The sequence below is a fragment of the Panthera tigris genome, chromosome A2 (genome assembly GCF_018350195.1).
Source record: "Panthera tigris isolate Pti1 chromosome A2, P.tigris_Pti1_mat1.1, whole genome shotgun sequence".
NCBI lineage: Eukaryota > Metazoa > Chordata > Mammalia > Carnivora > Felidae > Panthera > Panthera tigris.
The window spans coordinates 12782083-12796197 of NC_056661.1; the positions used below are offsets into that span (position 1 = coordinate 12782083).

A 14115-nucleotide genomic window follows, 5' to 3' on the forward strand; every position below is an offset into this window, starting at 1 on the left:
AGCCCGTAGGGAGGAGGCGGGTCTTCGGGACGCTCCGCCCCGCGGCGCTCTGGCGTCACGCCCCAGCCCCGCCCCTCCGAAACCCGGAAGCGGGAGCGCGCGGGGGAGCGGCGGGCGCGGCGGGGCGGAGCGGTCCGACCAGTGGTGGGCGGTCGGTCGGGCGGGCGGCCGGGCGGGGACCCGGCCCGGGACCGGCGGCGCGCGGCGGCCGAGGCCAAGGTGAGTGGCGGCGGCCGCGGGTTGGGGGCTTGATCTCCAGGCTCGCATTGGCGGGCTGCCTTGGAGGATACGGAGCTGAGGATTAATGGGAGGAGGCGCGAAGGCAGGAGTCGAGGGAGCGGGAACGAGCTTGGGGGTCGTGAAGGGGTTGCTGGCGATGGGGTGGGAGCGGGATGGTTGAGGAGAAAGTTGATGGGAAGGGCCTGGTGAGGGAGTTTACGGATGGGGAGGGAGCAGGTCTTGTGGCTTTGAGCAGCTTCTCTGGAGGACGTGGCTTTAGTGGTAGTTGGGGGGTCGCAGGAAACGGGGCTAGGAGCGGGGAGGCAAGGAGGCGGGGTTGAGAGGCCCAGGCTGGGGACGTGGGGCAAGGCCGGTGGGGGGACAGCTGAGATGCGATTGAGGGAAACGGTATAGGACGGCCTGGGACCGTCTGCCTTCGGTGGACGGGGTAGGGAATGGTTCCTGGGGGAGGGAGGCGCCTGGGATTCAGTGGGTGCTCAAATCCTGGAGGTCTGAACTCCCTGGTGTGGAGGCCGGCGGAATGGGGAGGGGGGAAATGGGGGATGGGAGAGGGGGAAGAAACTGTGGCAGGAACTGAGGGCCAGTTGGGGTGGGGGGGATAGAGAGGAGAGGAAAGGACAAGAGTGGCCCTGTACAGACATTGGGGTGCAGCCCATATCATTTGGGGGGTCCCCTTTCTCTCTGGATTCTCCTATTTCCCGACTTCATCCCCAACCTCTGGGTAACTGGAGCGAGTCCCAGTGCCCTCTAGGCTGGTGTTCTGGTATTTGGAAAACCACACCACTCTCCTAAGACAGGGCTGGCTGGAGCCCTGGGGTCCCAGGGAGCAAAGAAGGAGACTCCGGACCTCGTTGGGGGCCCGGAACTGGGTTTAGGGGGGAGGGAACGGGTGTGCACACACCCGCGTGTGCTAAGCTGTCACCACCTCCTCGGAGTTGCATCCTTGGACTTAAATGGGTAAAACGACATACAGGAAATCTGTCCCCCGGCGGCGGCTGAGCTCACAGCCCAGCTCACAGCCCGGGAGAGGCAGGGCAGCCACGGCGGCAGCCAGCAGCAGCCAGCCCACATGCGCTCCCTCCTCTCCCTTCTCTCCCGGGCGCCCTGTAGGCCAGGGGACTTTAAGGGAAAGCCTCTCTCACACCTCTTTGTCTGAGGTGGGAGCTGGTGGGGACATTGTGTCTTGAAGGTGGAGGGTCCCAGCTCCTACCTTTCTGAGGTGTATTCTGGCCTTGGAGGCTCCAGTCTCTTAAGGCATCCAGGAGCAGTGGGGGGGCCCCTTGGGCATCTGAGCTGGGAAGTTGTTTCATCGTCTGATGGGCCGGCTCTGGCAAGGGCCTTGCACTGGGCGGTTTTAATCAGCATTAATTTCTCTTCTTTCCCAACTGTGGGGGATCCTTGTCCGGGATCTGCCAGAAGGGCTGGGGAGCCTGGGTTTATAGCTCATTCAGGAGATGAATCTGGATAGATGGAATGTAAAGAGGGCCACAGAGAGCTATCTGCTCCCTTTACTTCCAGAATGTTCTGGTCCTTATGGAAGGTAGCTTTTGGCCTTGCTTGCCCCAGGACACATTGTCAGAGCCCAAAGTCTTGCCTTCTACAGACATTCAGTGTGGGCTTGCCCTGGCCAGGATGCCCCCCCCCCCCCCAAATGAGCAGGACTGGAATCTTCTGGTTGCATGGCCCTGGTCGTTGTCTCCCTGGAGCGCAGCCAGGCAGGCTTTCACGGAGGGTCCTGTGTCTGGGGTCCTGACCTTGGTCAAGTCTCTTTGTCTGTGTCTTCACCTGCAAAATGAATGGATTGGCGTCAATCAGCATTTCTCAACCTTAAAACCCAAGCCCTTTTCGATAACCTTCGTGTCTCTGGCATACAGTCCCCTCATATTTTATGCAGCCCCTGACTTCAGTGATCCCAGTTTTGTTCAACTTTCCATTGTATGGTTTGTATCCAAAAGACGATCTTTTTACTGCTCCTTTATCTTCCACATGGAAAATTCCACAAATTCCACCTTTGCGTTTGCACGTTACACCTGTTCCCCGAGCTTCAGCTACATCTTTCTGGTTGGAAGTCGTCCCTGAGACCCTCTCTCAGTTCCAGGCCTCTGGCTCGGAGAAGAGGGTGGAGACTTGGGAATGTCCCCTTTCTGTTTGGCTGTGTGGTCTGTTTTCTGTCCCCAACAGGGGCTTGTTAACTTGCCACTTCCCTTTCCTTGTCTCCCCCCCAAAGTTGTGTCTTGGGTGAGCTTAGAGTTCAGTTAAGCCAGGGCTGATCCTTCCAGCACTGGGGGCTAGGCCCCAGGGACAGAGATGAGCCCTCATGCCCTGGAGGAGGGACATTCTAGTGTTCTCCCTCCCCGAGGAATGATGAAATTCAGAGTGCGCGGTCAGTGCAGCAACAGAGGTGGCGCAGGAAGTTGTGAAGACAGAATCAGGGATTAGCAGTGCAAGCTTTGGGGCTTGGGGGAGTTCTGGCAGGTTTCCTTGGAAGAAGTGGCAGGGTCCAAGCCAGGCCTTGAAGGATAGGGAGGTGTTCAATCAAGCCAGGAAGAGGGAATTGCATGAGCAGATCCCTGCACAGTTCTGCTCTTTATTGAGCATCTTCTGTGTCGGAAGCTTTTATACCCATCTCTTTTATTCTGCCAACCAGCCGCAGGCGGTCTGGGTTCCTCTTTTCTCAGTATGGAAACTGAAGCTCAGTTTCCATAGTGGCGACCTCAGAGATGGTCCCCTGGGCTTTCCAGAAACATGAAGGATCATTAGAAACCTCCAACTGGCAAAGACCAAATTGCTAGAGCATGTTTCTCAGCTGCAGCACCATTGACATTTGGGGCTGGGTTATTTTTTGCTGTGGAAGCCACCCCACGCATTACAGGGATAGCAAGCAGCATCCTGGTCTCCACCCACTAGAGGTCAATAATACCCCTCAAGTTGTGCCCACCAGATGTGGCTGTGGGTTTCTCGGGGCTCAAGAACCACCACTCTGGGGTGAAATCTGGTTATTGCCCCAGGCCTACCTTTGCCTCGGTGACTCTTTGGTGTTTGATCCGCTCCCAGGGAACGGCAGCCAAGGGCAGGCGTGGGGTAGAACGGCCAGCAACTGAATTCTGCCATCTGGTCGGTTCTTAATCTAGAGTCCTGATAAAAAGGAGACACAGTTGGGAAAGGACTGAGGGGGAGTTAGGCAGCGTGCCCCAAGAATGGACAGCAGAGGAGGACCAAGAGGTGAGCCAGGGCCATCTTCGCTCACTGGGACAGCACATGCCGTTGTCTTTCTCTTTGTCTTACAACTGACCTGGATTTCTGCAGGAACCGTCCCTCATCTCAGAACGAACTACTGGTTTTCTTCCGAGATTAGAGGTATTAGATTCTCTTCTCGAGAGCTACTTTGGAGGTGGCCCCAGATCAGCGTGGCTCTTGGCCCCAGACGCCGGAACGTCCTGAAGCACAGACTGTCTAGCTTTTGCTCTTTGTGCGTCCTTCTCTGCTTGTTCCCCAGCCATGCCATAGCTGCTTTAACTCCACGGGAGGAAACAGCACGTTCTGGGGCCGCCCGACCCCTTCTGAACATTGCCCTCCCCCACCAGTCCCCATCCACCAGCCCTTTGTGTGGCCAGCATCCCTGACCAACTGTGCCAGGCAGCCCCTGCTCGGCCTCCCCGCAGAGCAAGACAGGCCCTTCTCTCTGCCCTCCTCCGGACGGACAGCACAGCAGAACAAAGGGCTCTGTCTGAGCACCACCGGGTCCCCGACGGGCCCTGTCACTCTACCTCTTTTCAGTGTGGCCCAGAAGGGGCCTCGGCGATTAGGCACGTCTCAGAGACACAGCCGATGAGTTTGGGTTCTACTCATTTCCTCGTCGAGACTTTCTGAGCCCGTGGCTGATGATAAATAAAGTAGTGATTCAAGGGTTCAGCCTGCGGGTTAGTCGGAGCAGTGAATAAGCTGTCCAGGTCTGACTCATTCGTTTATACTCTAGCTCTGCCCTGCTTCAGCAGGGTTGCATGTGCGAGAGGGGACCCAGCTACAGGCATTTCATTTCTGTCTCTGCTGGGTGTACGAATCTCCCAGGGCCACTGTGACAAAGAACCACAGACCAGGCTGCTTGAGCAACAGAAATGCATTGTCTCACAGATCTGGAAGCCAGAAGCCCAAGATCAAGGTGTTGGCACGGTTGGTTTCTCCCTTCTGTGTCTGTGTCCTAATCTCCTCTTGTCAGGACAGGAGTCCTGTTGGATCAGGCCCACCCTAATAACTTCATTTTAACTTAACCATCTCTTTAAAGACTCTATCTCCGAATCCAGTCGCATTCTGGAGCACTGGGGAGTAGGACTTCAACATAAGGAATTGGGGTGCGGAGGTGGGTGGGACCCACTTCAGCCCATAACACTGGGTAAGGGACAAATTTCGTCTTTATTTAGTGAAGCAATTTTGGACGAACAGTCACACCGATAGAGTTCATCTTGTTGAGTCTCACTCATTTAGAGAAACATTTTAAGGGAGGTAGCCAAGTTGGCCACATCAAGTTTGGAAGCATCCCATTAGGAATCTTCCAGATCTCACACGCGTCCTTAACGTTTGGGGTGACGGTAGGCAGACAAGGACCCGGCTTGGGAAGAGCGGATCTCGTGGGACTTTACCAGGGTGTATTTTTTTTTTTTTTAATTTCTTTTTCAACGTTTTTTATTTATTTTTGGGACAGAGAGAGACAGAGCATGAACGGGGGAGGGGCAGAGAGAGAGGGAGACACAGAATCGGAAACAGGCTCCAGGCTCCGAGCCATCAGCCCAGAGCCTGACGCGGGGCTTGAACTCACAGACCGCGAGATCGTGACCTGGCTGAAGTCGGACGCTTAACCGACTGCGCCACCCAGGCGCCCCTACCAGGGTGTATTTAGAACCAGGCCTGGGAGACTGTGTGTGCCCACCTGGGGGCTGGCGAAGATTTGTGATCGGGGGCGTACGGAGGTCTCTGGCCTCAGTGTTGCTACGGTCACAGGAGGGGGATCTAAGAGCGACTCTGTTAATGAACCAAAATGACTTTGGGACCAGCCGCTGCCATAGCTGATTTGACAAAAGTTTCCGGAAGATCTGAAAATCATTCAGCAAAAAGGGTTAACGAAGCAGGTGCAGAGCTGGCTTTCAGGGTTACCGTGAGAGCAGAACGGCCCTCGCCTCTTTCCCCCGAGTGCAGATGTCAGGAGTCATGCCCACGGAGAGGCGCCCAGCACCCGGCGAGCTTGTGACCCGGTCAGGGCTTGTTGGCGGAGGAAGAGGGACACACGAGAGCTCCCCCAGCAAGCCCTGGCAAAGGTCGTCTCCCTCGGAGGCCGATGCCACCCCATCCTTGCAAGTGTAGTCAGAGCAGTGCGTCAGCGGCAGGCCCGCTGGGGCTTTGCCCCGGGCCTCCTGCTCGTCTCTCTGAGCATCTCCATCCCGTCCTAGGATGGGTGGAACAGAGGGAGTGGAGGGGTGACATTTGAGATGTCGCTTCTCAGGTTGCTGGGATGCACCCGGGGCTTTCATTTCCTGGTGAGCAGGGTCTCCGGCCACTGCTTGGGAAGATCCCTGGGATCCTCACCTATACGTGGAGATGCTATTTATCAGGAGCTAGTGGGAGAACAGGTGGCACAAAAGAGGCGAGCCCAGCCCGTAGGCCCTTGGGAAGCCCGTGTCTCCCCTAGGTGGTCCCTGAGGAGTCTGCTTGCTGGCTTAGCAGGGAGCCAAGATGAAGGCACGGAAGCTAAGGGATGGGGTGTCAAGTAGAGAAAGGAGCCTGAACTGGCTGGGGCAGGTGTCCGTAGGCCCCCGCAGCTGATGTGGTCCCCCGACAAGGCCGGCTCGCTCTCGCTCCCTCGTTCTGAATATTGTGCAGTAGGTGAACTTGGGCTTGGAATCTTGCTGATGTCTGCTGTGCCTGGGAGGCCCTGGGGACACCCCAAAGTGTGTGAACTTTGCTCTTACTTAAAGCACAGTTTCTCAGCCTCGGTATTGGGGACACCTGAGCTGGGTCCTTCTCTGTGGTGGGGACTGTCCCGTGCGTGTTGAACAGCATCCCTGGTCTGTCCACCCACTAGATGCGTAGCAACCCTCCCACCCCCTGAGTCGTGATAAGCTAAAATGTTTCCACATATTGCCAGGTGTCCCCTCAGAGAAAAGTCAACCCCAGAATGAGAACCATTGGTTTAGGGGTTCTGTGGAGTCTAGGAGACTTCGTGTTCTGTCATTATGTTACTAGGGGCGCCTGGGTGGCTCAGTCGGTTAAGCATCTACTCTTGATTTCGCCTCAGGTCGTGATCTCACGGTTCGCGAGTTTGAGGCCCACATCTTGGGATTTGTCTCCCTCTCTCTCTGCCCCTCCCTGGCTCACTCTCTATCTCTCTCTCAAAAAAAAAAATTAACACATTAATTAATTTCAGTTAATTAATAGAGGTCCTAGGATGCTGCGTTCATGTAAATGCACCAAGTGGGGAGGGAGAGAGGAGGTATCTCACAGACGCCAGGAGGGAATCTGGCCCCGTTGTTGCCATGGTCACGGGAGGGGGATCTAAAAACGACTCTGTTGCTGAACCAAAATGACTTTGGGACCAGCCCGTTGCCATAGATAATTGGACAAAAAAAGTTTCTGGAAGATCTGAAAATCATTCAGCAAAAAGCGATCCTTAGGAGGGATCACCCTGGCTTGTACCATCTAAGTCCCCAGGAATTTATTCTGGTGTGTCTATGAGTTAGGGACCTAAATCAATATTTTTTTCCAACTGATGAACACAGTGTTTCTTGACCTCAGCACTGCTGACATGTAGGGCCGGGTCATTCTCTGTGGTGGGGACTGTTCTGTGTCTTGTAGGGTACCGGGCAGCATCCCTGGTCTCTACCCCCCTGGATGCCAGCAGCTCCCCCTTCCCCGGGTGGGAACAATCACAAAGGTATGTCTCCTGTCATTGCCAGATGTCCCCCGGGGCCACAGTTGGCCTGGGAGAGAGGAGGGTCTGAAAGAATGCTGAGCTCCAGGACAAGAAGAGGTGGCTGAGACACTGTGTGTCAAACCTGTGACTGGCCCACAGGGACACCTTTGCCCCTGCCCTGTGGTGATGCGTAGATAGGCTGGGAGGGGAGCCAGTTGGGGGCTGTCACCAAAGATGCTGACAAGGCAAAACCCTGGGCTGTGGGCTGCCTGGGACATCTCACTGGGTCCAGAAGTGTAACCAGGATCATCACGGCAGAAACTGGGCCAGGGGATGGACTTTGTGACCAGGAGGAGCCCTTGCCCAGATGAAGGCCACGAGGCCCTGGGTCACAGGTGGAGGAGAGGAGGCGACTCTGGAGGCTGCCCGCCCTGCAGCCACACACAGGGAGGGGCCAGTGTGGTTGCTGATCAGTAACGAAGCCAGTTCCACGGGAACAGAAAACAAGGATGGGGCTCGAGGGTCTTGTTGGCAGGACAAAGGATCCGTGGTCTCTCTCTCGGGTGGGAATGTTCTGAAGCGGATGGGGTGGTGATGGCAGGCGTCTGACCATAGTACAGACTGCTGTCCCAGGCACTCCCAACGCGTGAGCCGCGTGATATGTGGATTCTACACCAGTAAGTCGTGTTCAAAGGAAGAGTTTTATCAGAACAAAATGCCATTTTGAAGCGAAAACCAGTGGGCCGCCGGAAGGATCGAGTCGAAGGGGGTGTGTCGTTGAAGAAACCAGACCCAAGCGGGGCTCCTGGTGGCAGGCGATGTGGATTTTGAGGGGACAGCAACAGCTCGTCTGAGTCTTTGGAGAGGTTAAGTGAGGAGCTGCTTTGTTCCAGGTTCCCGGAGGCTAATGGCTCTGTGGGCCACCAGTGGGGCAGGACTTGCTCCCCAGGCCAAGTGTCCCCACTGCGACAGGGGGCTGCACAGGGACTTGGCCCCGAGGCGGGGGATTCCCACGGGCCCAAGTGGCTGACCCATACGGGGCACTTAGGCCGAGGAGTGGGCCCACTCTGTCCCTTTTGAGGGGCTGGCACAGAAACCCCTCGAGCCCCGCCTGAGGTCCGTGAGGATCCAGACTGCCTTTAAGAGCAGAGTGGGGCAGGGTGCGGCCCCTCCTTTTCCAGGGGCCTCTCAGCCAAGGTCTCAAGCAGGGCTTTTGTGTGTTTCTGCCTGGGCATGGCGGCAGGGGGACTGTGTGATTTGGAGAGGGACCCCCAAAGGGGTCTCTTCGGCCCATCTCAGCCTTCTTCCCTGGGAGCCTTCCGAGTCTCCATTTAAGGAGCCCACTGGTCACCAGGGAAGGATCTGAAGCGCGGGTCCCCACAGGACCTTGAAAGCCTGTCTTACTTCCCCCTGTAACCGGAACTGTCCTGTGTCAGGCTATGGCCCGACCACAGCCACCAGCAATCCCCTCCCTCCTAGCCCCAGACACCTGCTGGAGCTGTGGACCAGCAACTCCCCCCCCCCCCGCCCCCATCCCACAGTCCACCTGCCACATACAGCCTAGCTGACCCCTTCCAGATGTCACTCTTGTCCTGGTTCTCACTGCTTCCAACCAGCCAGGCTCCCCATCAGACTTGCATGAAAATTGAAACTCCATCCGTCCCGTCCCACGTTCGCAAGGCCCTGCGGGATCTGACCTTCCTGACCTCAGCCCTTCCCCCTCCAGCCTCAGCCCTGCTGGCCACACTGGTCTCCTTGTTCTGAGACCAGCCCCAGCTGCCCCTGCCCTTGGCGCTCACCGCCCTCGCCTAGGCGGCCCTCCCCAGGAGCTCAGTCCGTGTGCCCCCTCCCACTGCAGAGGCATCAGCAACCATCTCCGATGAGTGCTTCTCTGCCTCCTGGTTCATCCAGGATGACTACCCTGCCCTGGTCAGTTTCTGTCCCCGTGGCCGCACTGCTGATGTCCGGGGGCCGGATCATTCTTCACAGTGGGGGCCATCCTGTACACGGTAGGATGTTGAGCGGCATCCCTGGCCTCCATCCACCACATGCCCTGGTACCTCCCCCCTCCCCCAGTGGTGGCGACCAAAACGTCTCCAGCCTCCAATCGGAGACGCACGTGTCCGCTGGGGCAGCGCAGCATTGCCCTTGGGTGAGAACCACCGGTGTAATACCACGCGAGATTTTTCCTTTCCCGAGAGCTGTCCCTGTTGGAAATGCCTCTTTGCTCATAGGTTGGTTTGTCATCAGCCTCCCTAAAGGCCAGATCCCTTTGGCCTCCTTCACCTCTGCATATCCACATCTGGAGAAACACTTGTTGACGAGCGGGACATTGGAAAAAGACAGCCTGTTCTTTTTCAGAGGGGGTGGGAGAGGTAGTCACAGACCCCAGGGAGAGCAAACAGCCTGTGTCAGCCCCGAGGGCAGCTGAACCAATAGAATAGAACATAATGGCCCAGCATATGCCTGAGGGAGGGGCTCTCTCCAGGGCTCAGACCGGTTGGTCCAGACTGGAAGGTTGGAGCACAGGACTTAGGGAAGAAAGGGACAGTTGTGAGAGAGCATTTGGGATGGGTTTCTGGGGGGGGCCGGGGATGGGGTATTCAGAGCAGACGGAAGAAAGGCAGTGGTCCTTCTGGATCAGGGCCTTGCTCGGAGCATCTGGTATCTTCTGCCCTGGGCACCTGGATTCGTGTTCTGGGGCTGCTGTAAACTGTGGTCTGAGGTACCACAAACCCAGTGGCTTAAAGAATAGAAATGTATTCTCTTGGGCTGCCTGGGTGGCTCAGTCAGTTAAGTGTCTGACTTCGGCTCAGGTCATGATCTCACAGTTCGTGGGTTCGAGCCCCGCATTGGGCTCTGTGCTGACAGCTCAGAGCTTGCAGCCTGCTTCAGATTCTGAGTCACTCTCTCTGCCTCTCCCCCACTCATGCTCCATCTCTCAAAAATGAATAAACATTAAAAAAAAATTAATGGGGTGCGTGGGTGGCCCAGTCAGTTAAGCGTCCTACTTCGGCTCAGGTCATGATCTCACGTTCGTGGGTTCGAGCCCCGCGTTGGGCTCTGTGCTGACAGCTCAGAGCCTGCAGCCTGCTTCAGATTCTGAGTCACTCTCTATCCTTCCCCTGCTTAGTCTCTGTCTCTGTCTCTCTCTCAAAAATAAATAAACATTTAAAAAAAATTGAGGAATTTATTCTCTTGAAGTTCTGGAGTCCAGAAGTCCAGAATCCAGACATCAGTGGGGACCTGCTTCTTCCAAAGGATCCAGAGGCCAGGGGGACAGGGGGATCCTTCCTTCCCTGCCTCTTCCAGCCTCTGGGAGCTTCCTGGCGTTCCTCGGCTTGTGGCCGCATCACCCCTACGTAAACCTTAAGCCATCCTCCAGCTCCGAGCCGCCACACCTGAGAAACATGCTCAGTTTGTGCCTGTTTCTCAGCGTGTCCATCTTGAGGATAATTTCACGTGATCATCTCTTCTTAAAAAGCCTCCACAGGCTCCAGGAAGCGAGCATTGGAAAATGGAGGCGCCCAGAGTTGTTAAGTGGCGTTTCCTAAATGATCCTGCTGTAATGCTGGCCTTCTCCTTTTAGCTGGAGAGTGATTTCATCTGATAAACATGTGGCTGCAAATTATGGCCTTATATAAACGAAGCAGCTACACTACACTTTCTGGAGGCCCTGTCCGCCTTATTTTCCAGCAAATTCCGAATTATTCGCCAAGCTGATAGGCAGAACCTTGCATTTTTGAGCACGGGGCCTTGGCCGGGCCTTGAGAGCAGCTCATTCACATTTGTCCCACTCCCCCCGCCCCCAATCAGGGCCTGAGTTTTGGTTGTGTGCCCCCCCCCCACCACCACCACTTTGCCTGCACCTCCTTCCTCCAAGAATATAAGAGAAAGGCCCTGAATTGAGGTCCACGTCTTTTCACAGTGCAGAAAGTATACCCCGTGTGGTGTTTGCAAAGCCCTTGAATTTTCCACGGCTCAGGTTTTTCAGCAGGAATCTCTCTTAACTGTGGTAAAGTGCACGTAACATGTGGATTCGCGTTAGCTACGTCGAGTGGACATGTCGTGCAACCCCCACCTCTGTCTAGTCGTGGACCATTTCCGTCTCCCCCGGAAGGAAGCATCCCTCCCTTGGCCCCTGGCAACTGCCGCTCTGCCTTCTGCCGTCTCTGTGGGTTTGCCTGTTCTGGACATTTCACGTAGACGGAATCTCACAGCGTGTGGCCTTTTGTGTCTGGCTGCTTTCACTGAGCGCGACGTTCTTAAGGCCCACCCACGTTGTAGTGCCTGCCGATGCTTGTTCCTGTTTATGGCTGAGTAATGTTCCACCGGGTGAATAGACCGCATTTTATTTCTCCACTCATGCTTCGATGGGCATTTTGCTTCCACCATTTGGCTCTTCCAGGGGCCGGTTTTCTCACCTGGCAGCTCGATTTCCATCCGGTGATGAGGGTACATCTCTCCCGTGAAGGCCCCGGGTAGACAGATCGAATCAGTGCGGAGAGATGGGTCTCACTTCCCCCTTCTCACACTTGCGAGTGCTTCAGTGAGCATCACCTGGAGGGTAGAACGGCGTTACGGTTCAGAGTAAGGGTGAACACGCAAGTTTTCGGGACCTGCTGCCCCCAACGTGGCTGCAGCCTGCGGTCACCGGTTGGCTGAGCCGTCCCCCCTCCCTCAGCCCCAGACGTACTTCCTTTCGTTCTGGGCACAGGCTGGAGATTCTTGGGGCACAGGTTTCATATCCACTTGTGACCAGGACCTTCAAGCCACAGTGTGACCAACTTCCAGATCTCAGGCTCCATTAAGACTCAATGAGGAAGGTGCGATCAGAAGCCAGAGAAAATGGCCTACCCCCTCCAAGAGAGATGTCATCATTTAAGAATGTCCCTTGGAGCTGTGTTCATCAAAACAACATGGCACCTCACAGGCATCGACAGCCCGGAAGCAGACCCACGCATGTCAAACAATTCATATACTGTATTTAACAAACCAAAGAGACTCCCTGGCCAAGGGAGAGGATTCTTTAAGGAAAGAGATCATCTGGATCCCCATTTCACCTCCCACACTATTCTGGGTTGACTTGTGTCCCCCACAAATTCATATCCACCTGGGACCTCTCAGAACGTGACCTTGATGGGAAATAAGATCTTGGCAGATATAATAAGTTAAAGGTTTCAGGATGAACTCATCTTGAATCCAGTAACCGGCATCTCTAGAAGAAGAGGAGAGGATGCAGAGACAGGAAAGGACCACGTGATGATGGATGAGGAGATCAGAGTGACGCACGTACAAGCCAAGGAACGCTAAGAGTTGGCAGAAGCTGCCAGAAGCAGGGGGGGAAGCATGGGAAGGATTCTCCCTCAGAGCTTCCAGAAGGAGCCAGCCCTGCCTGCCAACACCTTGATTTTGGACTCATCCAGAAACGTGAGACAATGAATTTCTGTTGTTTTAAACCATCTCATCTGTAGTACTTTATCACAGCGGCCCTAGGAAAACTCCCACACCACCCAAATAATTTCCAGATGGATGAGAGTTTCAACGTAAAGAATAAGTCCAGGGAAGGAGAGGGGTACAGACAAAAAGTATGATTCCATGTTAATCAGACCTGGGAGAGGACGAGACAACAGACATGAAAGAAATGACCCACAGATCCACTGCCTGGAAAATACAACATTTGTATCCCCAAAACACCGGAAGTGGAAGCCAAGTGCCCTTGACCCTGACAAACCATCAATACCCTTCCTATACAAAGAGCTGTTCCAAAAGCAATGAGCAGGAGGAAAAAAAAAACAACAACAACAACAAACAAAATGGACAAAGGACGTGAACAACTTAACAGAAACAGAAAAATAGTTGCTCACGACACAAAATTTTTTTTGAAGCCCCGCCTGACAGCCGAAGGAATGTCAATGACAAGATGCTCTTTTGTGCCCACTGATGCCTGTGGGTTGAGAAAAATATTAACACTTGGTGCCAGCGAGGAAGCTGTGAGGCAAGCACCCTCGTATTACCCCATACCCGTACTCTCGCCTGGGTGAGGCTCTCGGGAAGTCGCTGGGGCAGAATGGATCGGATCGGGGGCCATCGAAGCAAGAACGCAGAGCGAATCCGACCAGCGCGGTGTTGTAGGGGAAATGATACAGCACGTGGAGGAACAAGGGAACTCTGGGTCTGTGCTTCTGTTGTTGGGGACACAGTGTTGTTGGGGACCCTGAGATTTTGCCCTGAGAGCAGAGCCGTCCTAGAGCCGGTGGAGGGGCTCAAGGAGCCTTCTGACCTGAGGGGACAAGGACAGCCCCCAGGGTGGGGCGAGCCCCTCATCTGAGGTACAGATGAGGGAAAGAGGGGGCAGGGTGCCTGGGAGCGGGTGGGTGGCTGGCCCTCCAGGCCTGCGGTGAAGGCGGGGCTGGTGTCTCACAGGAAAACAGCCCAGGCCAGGAGAACTAGGCTTTCTGCTGGGGGTCAGGGGCTTCGGGCAGCGTGTCCCTGATTGGCCTGGAGAAGCCCTGCAAGGTTCTGGTTGGGTGGGCAGTGGCTGGAGTGTTTCCAGAAACCAACGGGTGGCCATGTTGAATCAGGCCCGATGACCAGGGGCTCTGAGGGCTGGCCGTGGGGTGCCTTCGAGGGACTCTGTGCTGGGACACGCACACCTAGACCAGTGCTGCCAGGGGGTCCCTCCTGATTGGCTGATGAGAAGAGGACAGTTCTGGGGACATGGTGACAGCAGTCAGGATGTGGTCAGGGAGGATGTGGGGGTGGGGGTGGGGGGGAGTAGGGAACAAGCCTTCTGGGTGTTTGGGGCCCAGGAGAGGTGGCTGTGGTGGGCTGGGGGTGGAGTGTGGCCCCTAGGAGCATGCAGCAGAGTGGACGGGCCCCAGGGGGCAGAGCCTGGGCGGGGGGTCCCCTGCACAAGAGCAGGTGCAGGTGATGCCTCCATCCCCGGGGGCTGCAGAGCAAGCGAGCAGAAC

General features: G+C 55.7%; 1 protein-coding gene across 5 annotated transcripts in view; it reads left to right on the plus strand.

Moving 5' to 3' along the window:
- The first annotated feature begins 167 nt into the window (after positions 1 to 167).
- Positions 168 to 14115, plus strand: part of MYO9B (myosin IXB) — a 90444-nt gene continuing 76496 nt past the window's right edge. For all 5 annotated transcript variants that reach the window (XM_042978508.1, XM_042978511.1, XM_042978510.1 and 2 more), the window contains exon 1: positions 168 to 219. The gene's annotated coding sequence lies outside the window, so the exon portion shown is untranslated. The remainder of the gene's footprint in view (positions 220 to 14115) is intronic.